Raw genomic sequence first — 11,913 nt, forward strand, 5'->3', positions numbered from 1 at the left:
CCACTACTACTACTACTACTACTATTACTACTGCTACTACTACTACTACTACTGCTACACCTTCATCTTCACTACACTCTGACCCTAAAACGTAAGGCGTGTTGGAATTATGCGCACGAAGATAGCTTTTTAAACCTAAGTATGTGTCCAGATAACGTTAAATACTCATGCCTCTCTGCTGAATAACCACCGTTCGCACTTATGACGATGTGACGCTGATGAGAGAGAGAGAGAGAGAGAGAGAGAGAGAGAGAGAGAGAGAGAGAGAGAGATGAAGTAACAGAGACCAATCAGCAATGACTGTTGAATCTGAAAGAATTCCCGTAAATCTGACCGGAGATATTTACAGTCTTGGATATTTTATAAATTCTAGATCCATTAATTTGTTCAGGTTGGCTTCATGTGGTGAAGAACATCGTGGCAGCGGGCCAAATGGTGACCTCGTGATCTGGGGGTCCAGACGAGATATACGAGATATGGCATATATATATATATATATATATATATATATATATATATATATATATATATATATATATATATATATATATATATTTGTTTTTTTTCATACTATTCGCCATTTCCCGCGATAGCGAGGTAGCGTTAAGAACAGAGGACTAGGCCTTTGAGGGAATATCCTCACCTGGCCCCCTTCTCTGTTCCCTCTTTTGGAAAAAGAAAGAAAAATATATATATATTCGCTATATTTTGTCGCTATCTCCCGCGTCAGCGAGGTAGCGCAAGGAAACAGACGAAAGAATGGCCCAACCCACCCACATGCACATGTATATACATAAACGCCTACACACGCACATGTACATACCTATACATTTCAGCGTACACATACATATACATACACAGACAAATACATATATACACATGTACATATTCATACGTGCTGCCTTCATCCTTTCTCGCCGCCAACCCGCCACACATGAAATGGCACTCCCGCATGCGCGCGAGGTAGCGCTAGGAAAAGACAACAAAGGCCACTCAGTCTCTAGCTGTCATGTGTAATATACCAGTCACAGACATCATCTGACGCTGATCCAAAGGTATTATACATCATCCACAAACGCTTTCTAACAATTTCCCTAAAAATGACCATCCTCCACCCGATATACACTGTCACACTCTCACACTCTCTTACATGATGGTGTGACACGCGCCTTCATCATGGTGTGGCACCTGCTTACACAATGGTGTGACACGCCCCTTATGTAATGATGTGACACGGTCCTGCATAGTGTGACACGCTCTTACCCGATGGTGTGTCACGATCTCACACTGTTACCTGTGCCACGATGCGCTACGAGCGACCCCATGGTGTGGCAATGGAAGGGAAGGTCACACACTTCTTGGATACGCTGAGGGAAGGCCACACACGGGCTGGATACGGTAAGGGAAGGCCACACACGGACTGGACACGGTAAGGGTGGGCCACACATGGCTTGGATACGGTAGGTTCATACACGGCCTGGACACGGTAAGAGAGGGCCACACACGGACTGGACACGGTAAGGGAGGGCCACACACGACCTGGACACTGTAAGAGAGGGCCACACACGACCTGGACACAGTAAGAGAGAGCCACACACGGGTTGAACACGGTAAGAGAGGTCCACACACGACTTGGACACAGTAAGAGAGACCCACACGCGGGTTGAACACGGTAAGGGAGGCCCGCACAAGGGCCTCGTATGTTATTGCTCTCCCCCTCTCCCCCACAACCCCGCTCACCACCAACCTCGTCACAAGTTATGGCGATTATCGTCAAATATTCAACAATTAAAGCGACGCTGCCAGGGGCCAGGGGCGGCGGATCCCGGTGCCGTTCGCTAGCCCGACTCGCGAGCCAGATCCTTGACTTCTCGCGCGGAAAGGTTTTGAGAGACGAGGTGACAAGCTCCTACCTGATGGGTTAAGCCTGCAATGGCTGTACAGTTGTTAAGAGATGTTGATTTCCCGTGAGACGAGGATAACTAGGGGGGAGGGATCCAATTAGGTCAGCTGAGAGGTGTCTCCTCCTCCTCCTCCTCCTCCTCCTCCTCCTCCTCCTCCTCCTCCTCCTCCCGTCATTAGGAGTGGCAGAGGCTTAAATCACGAGCCATTTAAGGCACCGACGCCACTCAGGTCAGTGGGAGATGAATGCGGGAATTTTCAGCCGAGGCCATTAAGTGTTTGCTTTACCTACGCCGCCCGTGAGATTAGACGTAGGTGAGAGAGAGAGAGAGAGAGAGAGAGAGAGAGAGAGAGAGAGAGAGAGAGAGAGAGAGAGAGAGAGAGAGAGGTGGGAGGGAGAGGGAGAAGGAGGGAGAGAGAGAGAGCGAGAGGATGGAGCTTTGTGTGAGAGTCGGTCGGTATCTAGCTATGTCTTAGTCCTTCAAAGCTGGGCCTATCTGTGTCATTCCAGCCCTGTTCACTTGCATGAAATCTCTGTAATCTACTACTTCAGTCTTACAGTTACACTTAACTGTAATGTATAGATATACCAAACAGTCTCTTCATATATCCCGATCCTACAATATATACCAAGGTGGTATTCCAGCTACTACAATTCTCTATCTCTTAAGTTCCTACTGAGAGGCCTTTGCTTGACCAGGATCTCCCCTGATCTACCTTGAACCACAAGTTGTTTATCCTAGCCTAAACCATAGGTATATTCTATGGTATATGTACCACATTCCTTGCGTAATTAACTCTAACTTATGCCTTATGCACCCCTTACCTCAGCTTAGGGTAACACTTAGCCTTCCCTCATCTTTTGTTTTCCACTCGCATTGCAACACTCTTTTTACCATATACCAGACCAGGGAACATCGAGTGCGAGTTCGACTGTCTTGAAAACTATAGTCACTGCCCCTCCCTCCGTGTCTCTCCATCCTAAATGGGGCTTCTTAACCACTCATAGATATTCAGATATCATCACTGCTTCTTAGCTTCGTCCTTGTCTGACCCATGGATAAGGCTCTCTGCTTCTGTCTCCCTGTAGCTCATGCCACAGTGTTCCCTCCGTCACCTTCACACACCCTCAGCCCACTCGCTCACTGATTCTGCGCCTCCTGTAGCTTCCAGTCTTCAATTACCTCTCTTCAGAGTCCGGGTTATTCATAGACAGATGCTACGTAAGGCTGGGGTGCTGCGAACAGGTTGATTTTGAACAATAGATGTAGACGCTCTTCTGAAGTGAACCTTGTATACAGGTGGTCATTCTCTGGGAGGATGGAAGCTATATAAAGATGCAATGACGTTGTACGACGTTCTGTGTTATATGTAGATGATTGCTTTCGTTCACTGGATCGTCCTTAACAGGAGTAGGTAGTCGCTGTAACTGAGGTACTCACTGTGAATAAATCTACTTCGTCTATAACCTGTACCACTTCGTCTATAATGTGCACCACTTCGTCTATAATCTGCATCACTTCGTCTATAATCTGCTCCACTTCGTCTATAATCTGCACCACTTCGTCTCTAACCTGCACCACTTCGTCTATAACCTGCACCACTTCGTCTATAACCTGCACCACTTCGTCTATAACCTGCACCACTTCGTCTATAACCTGCACCACTTCGTCTATAACCTGCACCACTTCGTCTATAACCTGCACCACTTCGTCTATAATCTGCACCACTTCGTCTATAATCTGCTACACTTTGTCTATAATCTGCTCCACTTCGTCTATAATCTGCCACGGGCTTGGTTGGGGTACTAGGCTATTCATCACAACCAAGACAACCAATTAACCAAATTAATGATTACTTTATCCACCCTCCTTCCTCCCACCCTACAATCACCTCTTCCTCCTCCCTCCTCCTCCGCCCCCTCCTTCCTCCTCCAGGAGAGTGCTGGCTATTGGCAATTATGAATTATTGACGAGAATAACTGAATTATCCAATAATGAATTTCCTCTACGAAGGATCCATAATTAAGTTCTTAGAGTGTGCGTATCAGCTGAAGGATGCTAATTAGCACTGATTGGTCACTGTCCCTTAATTGGATCAAGACCGATTATTCGTATAAAATGCGTACTAATGACCAGCTAAAACACGTTAATTATATATACTAATAAATTCCTGGGAAACGTCAAAGATCTAATTATAATGATTCATTGATATGTGCATGTAATCATGACGGAATTATGTGATTATCAATTACATATGTACCTTTTAAAGAGTTACAGTTTGAGGAGTGTCATGTATTACGAATTCATTTTATCACCGATTAATCTTGATTGATAAAGATATGAATCATCGCATGATTACAACTGAGTAATCTAGATGGATTCGGTGTCATCATGAAGTAATCATAGAATGAGACCATTATCCATCGTAATTGATAATATTTCAATCTTTAACTGTGAGAATGATCAATTGATCTGTGATGCACCAAGTGCGTATGATAATTGATCGACAAATCGTGTTCTTGATCGTTATAGGGAAATCAGTAATCAAGAAATGATTAATCATCTTTAATGACGAATATGACATAACTTTTCGGGAGTATTCATATAATCATTAATCTATACAGCTCGTATTAGAAATGATGAAATCACGATTATGTAGTAGCAACCTTGAGCATAAATCAATAAAGATGCACTTTATTAGAAATTCCTGAATATATATATATATATATATATATATATATATATATATATATATATATATATATATATATATATATATATATATATATATATATATATATATATATTGTTTATTTATTTATTTTGCTTTGTCACTGTCTCCCGCGTTAGCGAGGTAGCGCAAGGAAACAGACGAAAGAATGGCCCAACCCACCCACATACACATGTATATACATACACGTCCACACACGCAAATATACATACCTATACATCTCAAAGTATACTTATATATACACACACAGACATATACATATATACACATGTACATAATTCATACTGTCTGCCTTTATTTATTCCCATCGCCACCTCGCCACACATGGAATAACATCCCCCCTCCCCCCTCATGTGTGCGAGGTAGCGCTAGGAAAAGACAACAAAGGCCCCATTCGTTCACACTCAGTCTCTAGCTGTCATGTAATAATGCACTGAAACCACAGCTCCCTTTCCACATCCAGGCCCCACACAACTTTCCATGGTTTATCCTAGACGCTTCACATGCCCTGGTTCAATCCATTGACAGCACGTCGACCCAGGTATACCACATCGTTCCAATTCACTCTATTCCTTGCAACCCCTTCACCCTCCTGCATGTTCAGGCCCCGATCACACAAAATCTTTTTCACTCCATCTTTCCACCTCTAATTTGGTCTCCCACTTCTCCTCGTTCCCTCCACCTCTGACACATATATCCTCTTGATCAATCTTTCCTCACTCATTCTCTCCATGTGACCAAACCATTTCAAAACACCCTCTTCTGCTCTCTCAACCATGCTCTTTTTATTACCACACATCTCTCTTACCCTTACATTACTTACTCGATCAAACCACCTCACACCACATATTGTCCTCAAACATCTCATTTCCAGCACATCCACCCTCCTGCGCACAACTCTATCCATAGCCCACGCCTCGCAACCATACAACATTGTTGGAACCACAATTCCTTCAAACATACCCATTTTTGCTTTCCAAGATAATGTTCTCGACTTCCAAACATTCATCAAGGCTCCCAGAATTTTCGCCCCCTCCCCCACCCTATGACTCACTTCCGCTTCCATGGTTCCATCCGCTGCCAGATCCACTCCCAGATATCTAAAACACTTTACTTCCTCCAGTTTTTCTCCATTCAAACTTACCTCCCAATTGACTTGACCCTCAACCCTACTGTACCTAATAACCTTGCTCTTATTCACATTTACTCTCAACTTTCTTCTTTCACACACTTTACCAAACTCAGTCACCAGCTTCTGTAGTTTCTCACATGAATCAGCCACCAGCGCTGTATCATCAGCGAACAACAACTAACTCACTTCCCAAGCTCTCTCATCCACAACAGACTGCATACTTGCCTATCTTTCCAAATATATATATATATATATATATATATATATATATATATATATATATATATATATATATATATATATATATATATATATATATATAGACAGTGAGAGCAAAGGCAATACCAGATGTGTTTTTAGTTATAATTATAATTACAATTACCTACATGTACACATAATTAGGGTAATAATGAGACTGATATCCATCAAAATGAAGATAAATGATTAAGATATTATCATTATTATTTTGCTATATTCAAACACTTTCTATTGCGATGGTTATAGAAGCTATAATGACATACTTAACTATAGGAGAAGCAGTATATGTGGACTGCAGGTTGAGGCCAGATTTACACACAGTGATAGGCAAAGCGTCGTACGTCGGGTAGCGGCGTCATGGCAGCACAGGAGTCGTACATCAGGCAGCGACGTTCATGGCAACACGTAGGTCGTACAGCAGGCACCAGCTTCAAGGGAGTCGTACATCAGTCAGTGGTGTCATGGCAACAAGTGGAGTAGCACACCAGGCAGCGGCATCTTGGTAACATGAGATTCGTACAGCAGGCAGGGACATCCTGGCAACACGGGACTCGTACGTCAGGCAGTCGCGTTATGGCAACACGGGAGTCGTACATCAGGCAACGGCGTCATGGCAGAGCGGGAGTCGTACATCAGGTAGCGGACGCATGGGAACGCTGGAGTCATACATCAGTTAGAAGTCATTACAATACGAGAGTCATACACCAGGCAGCAATCATGATAATACAGGAGTCGTACGTCAGGCAGTGGCGTCATGGCATCAAGGGGAATCGTACATCAGGCACCGGCGTCATGGCAACAAGAGGAGTCTCGTACCGGATGGAGATCTGTGTAGCCTTGACCTTTGATGTCCTCACTTCGTGACTCAATAAGGCCGCCCTTTGACGACAGACAATATATACACAACCAACTCTGCCGACGTTTGAGTAAATCAAATTTGGTAGCTGTTATGAGGCATGTGAGACACACACACACACACACACACACACACACACACACATAATAGGATAAAGTTACCACTGGTAAAAGATAATGTGTATGAATTTAACAGTGCAAACTATAATGTTAAGCTTAATTGTTCCATCAAAACTGTGGAAAAATATGAACGTATATATTTTTATCTAAATATCTGCAAATGATACGGATGAGTGTAAACAGTTGCCAGTTGGTGAATTATATGTATATATCAAGTACATTTGAAAAAGATTCCATGTTGTTTTTTGTACTTATACAAACATTATGATGAATATACTATATTATTCATGATAAATACACTGACTACATGTATTTTCTATCTATTAATTGAAGTATTACCATATCCCTAATCCCTACAATTGAAGTATTACCATATCCCTAATCCCTACAATTGAAGTATTACCATATCCCTAATCCCTACAATCTTAGGGTTATAAAGTGCCTAAAAAAAAAAAGATTTTTCGTGATGGTGAGGAATGAGAAGAGATGGGATGCGGAGGCACTGGAAACAGCAGCTCAGAGGCGAGAGCTGTTACTGCTGGTGCAGGAGGAGGAGGAGGAGGAAGAGAGGTGAGGCAGCACGGTGGGTCAGATCGTTGGCTAGATTTTCGTAGCGACGCTGCAAGAGGAAGGGGGAGGAGGGCGGGAAGGCGTTGTCGAGGGTCCCGTGGTCGCACTGCAGGAGGGAGGAGGCGTTGCTGTGGTCCCTTGGTCGCACTGCAGGAGGGAGGAGGCGTTGTCGAGGTCCCGTGGTCGCACTGCAGGAGGGAGAAGGCGTTGCCGAGGTCCCGTGGTCGCACTGCAGGAGGGAGGAGGTGTTGCCAAGGTTCCGTGATCGCACTGCAGGAGGGAGGAGGCGTTGCTGTGGTCCCTTGGTCGCACTGCAGGAGGGAGGAGGCGTTGTTGTGGTTCCTTGGTCGCACTGCAGGAGGGAGGAGGCGTTGTCGAGGTCCCGTGGTCGCACTGCAGGAGGGAGGAGGTGTTGCCAAGGTTCCGTGATCGCACTGCAGGAGGGAGGAGGCGTTGCCGAGGTCCCTTCGTCGCACTGCAGGAGGGAGGAGGCGTTGCGAGAGGTACAGTGATTCTGCTGCAGGAAGGAAGAGCCCCTGCCGTGGGCCTGGGGCTGTGCTGCATCTGCTACAGGAAGGAGGAGCATAAGAGAGAATAGAATTAGAAGTTGAGGAAGAAGAAAGAGAGTTGGCGATAGGCCAGAACCCTGAAGAACGCCAGTGTTGACAGAATAAGGGAGGAAAGTCGTTCCATGAACGACTCCCGCATCAGGGAACAGAGAGAAGGGGAAAGACCAATGAAAGACCCTGTCGTGTACCCTGAAGGCGTCGTGAACCACGACAAACGTTTCACGAAAGTCCCTGTTGAGTTGAGTATCATGGCAGATGCCATTAGAAAATCTAGCACTCCGAAATCCGTAATGGTGACCAGAGAGAAGGGAATGGGATTCTAAGTGTTCGAGAAAGGGAGTTAAGAAGAGTTTCCAAGGCTCTGAAAATAGTAGAAGTCGGAGCAATGGAGCGATAGTTGAAATGGTCTCCTTTCACAGGGATGAGATGCACCAAGGAATGCTTCCAAGAGAAAGAAACGTCTGGGTTTTGATATATATATATATATATATATATATATATACGGGCCCTGTCCACAAGGAAATGCTCTGCATTGAGAATTTCAGTGTGTGGATATGAAGAGAGCGATACTTCCTGGTATGGTATCAGATGGTCGAAGAACTATAAACAGCTGGAGAAACTGTGTGAGGGGGCAAGACGACGAAACATAAGAGCAAAGTTACAGATGGTAGATAAGTTTTATGGCAGCGGCATCAAAGTTAGGACACTCAATATCCACAAGGCAACCAATGGGAGATTTGGTAGAGACACCACCTTTGGAGCGGATACGATGGGCAGAGATTACACTCGGGGAGCTGATAGTGTAGAGAGAAGCAGCAGCCTTGAACTGCTGCGGCGGAGGTGCGACTACTGCAGGAGGTGAAGAACGGGTATTCCTTACGTCCTGTGGCTTTGGTGCAGTTAGGAGGCAATGCTGAGGTACCTTGCTTATGCTGCTGGGAGAGGCTGGCTTTTCCAGGGTCCAAGATGCTGTTGATGCGGGAAAGAAACGCCTGCCAAGGTGTGCCCGAATCTCCTGCAGAAGGGAGAGGGGTGAATAGCCAGAGTCACACGGAGCTACCTGCTGTTAAGAAGGATGGTGGTGGTGGTGTCCTTTCGTTGGACGGAGAGAGCCACAGACGACCTGATGTGCAGAGCTTAAGCGTGAGACTTCTTGGCTGACCCTCAAGGTAGTGGCGGTGCTTGGCTCAGAAGGGCTACATGGGTCACCCACGCTGGGCTGTGGGACATGGCTGCGTGCGAGGAGGGAATGACGAGGCGACGCATCACCGACGGGTGAGTTATGGATGCAGTGGACAAGGTGTTGTGGCCAGGGTGAGTGGGTTGTACAGGGCAGGGCTGCACACCACGAACGCATGGGTGTGTTGAGCCTCCCAGGTCGACCTCTCATGTTAAGTTAATGTCATGGCGAGAGTGCCAGGTGAACTGTGACCTCGGGTGGAAAAGGGCAGCAGTGGAAGAGGCCTTTGAATCTTTTTTTTTAACAAATTTAAGTATCAAATGTTACCAGCCATTGGAGTGTGCTACATATATTAACGTCTTCCATCGTCTTCACTATCATGATATCTCACACGTCCTGAGATCTCAGTGAGCCGTTCATACCACCATCTCTCGCTCTGTCCCTTAAAAAATCGACGTGATTGTCTCACAACGCCACCACTCACGTTGGGATCTGTGACCTATCTTGAAGGACGGGAAGGAACAAGCTGGATTAAGTGTTTCTAAAAGTCTATTAAGTCCCGGAGGCGTGAAGGCGACGAAGCTTTGTAAACTGTTATGTTATATACGTCATACATCCGTCGTTACTTTTAGCCATAGAAAATTTCTTGTCTCCAACGTAGTATATCTTCTGATGTAAACAGAAACCTGGGTTCATGATGACTCCATTTGAAGGAGGTGTGCACCCACGACTGAGGGGCGCATCCGCGCCATCTGACTGAGGGGCTCACCCACGCCCACCTGACTGAGGGGCTCACCCACGCCCCCCTGACAGGGGGGCTCACCCACGCCCCCCTGACAGGGGCTCACCCACGCCACCTTATCCACACTACGTATCCTGGGGTGCTCACCCGCGCCACTCGACTCCCTGTGTTCATTCATGCCACTGGACCCCATTACCTGTTCTCTTGTTCCATAACCTGTGTTCCTTGTTCTCTGACCTGTGTTCTTATTCCACGATCTCTCCGCTCTTGTTCCGTGACCTTCGCTCCTTGTTCCGTGACCTGCGCCCCCGCTAGGCTCCAGGAACCCAGAACACATGGTCATAAACAGTATTTCCATACTGTTTCCTGCCTTCAAAAGGCCTGTGAACCTGGTCGTCAGACCGTGGAGGCTAAAGGCGGGAAATGGAGCCACTCACCCTGGCTGTTCTAAAGTGGTTGTTATCATGGCCACGTCAGTCTGTGTGTGATGAGTGTGTGTGTGTGATGAGTGTGTGTGTGTGTGTGATGAGTGGGTGTGTGTGTGTGTGTGTGTAGACATGGTGGTGAGTGAGTGTGAAAGTATACACACTGCATTCGCTCTCGAATGTTAGATGTTCCAGTCTCACACTTTTCATTTTTTTTTTTACACATTACAGTGGCCCAAAAAATAGGAGGTGGTGGTGGGGTTAAAAAACATTGGCTTGTACTGAAGTTTTGATCTGTCTCGTGTAACCCGTGTTATGTGTTGCAGTGTTTCACTTCCTCCATTATTTTCTTTTCAGCCGCGAGAGAGAGAGAGAGAGAGAGAGAGAGAGAGAGAGAGAGAGAGAGAGAGAGAGAGAGAGAGAGAGAGAGAGAGAGAGAGAGAGAGAGATTGTTTCTGGACGTTTTGAAACGGGGCAAAATCCTTAGGGACGTTAAAAACGGGGCAAAAACTAAGGTAACTTAACCACCACCCCCCAAAAAAAAAATAAAAGTCTAAAAAATAAAATAGCCTTTGTATCAGAGAGGTTTGTTTCTGTGTCAAAAATCATGTCCATATCTTCTGCTGTTGGTGTGGGAGGAGGTTGAAATGGAGACTGTGGCCCCTCTCCGTGTTATATATGTTGAACTGCTCAATATACCTTAGATTCTTCTGTAAGAGGCCTGTCGGCTTCGCTATATGCAAGGATTTTTCCCCCACTCTGTACAATGAAGTATGTTAATCTTTCCTTTTTTTTTTTGATTGCTTATTTACTGTTGTATACGTTAGGAAGATAAATATGATCCAAGTCTCACATACCCAGCCTAACCTCAACTCACTTGACCTAACCTATCTGAGGTATAGCTATGATTGGGTCCCAGTCCTTCAACGAATGTTGCTATATGAGATTATATAATATTATATCAGTATATTCGAGGGGAGTACACTTAAGAAATTACGTTCCTGGATTTGGAAATTCTCACTTTGTCTCGTCTCATTTGCATATTGCACTCTGAACCTGTCATTAAAAGGGAAAAAAGAAGAAGGAGTTAATCGACAGATAAGATGTTGGAAGGAAAGTAGATAATTGATCTTACAGAATATAAACCTGAAGAGTTTTATACCTTATTACGGTCTTATATCTCCAGAGCCTTATTACTGGCGAGGCTTATACACGTATCGATCAGCTATTATACCTGAAGAAGGCATTATAATCAAAGATTGTTTTCGTGGTGTGAGAGTGGAGAGGGGAAAAAAAACTTTGAAACATTGAGAAATATTATGATCAGGAAACATCTAGTCCCTCAACCTTTTGCACACACATACACACACACACACACACCACACACACCCACACACACACACACACTTTACGTGTGAAATCGCTGC

Source organism: Panulirus ornatus, chromosome 55 (genome assembly GCF_036320965.1).
Source record: "Panulirus ornatus isolate Po-2019 chromosome 55, ASM3632096v1, whole genome shotgun sequence".
NCBI lineage: Eukaryota > Metazoa > Arthropoda > Malacostraca > Decapoda > Palinuridae > Panulirus > Panulirus ornatus.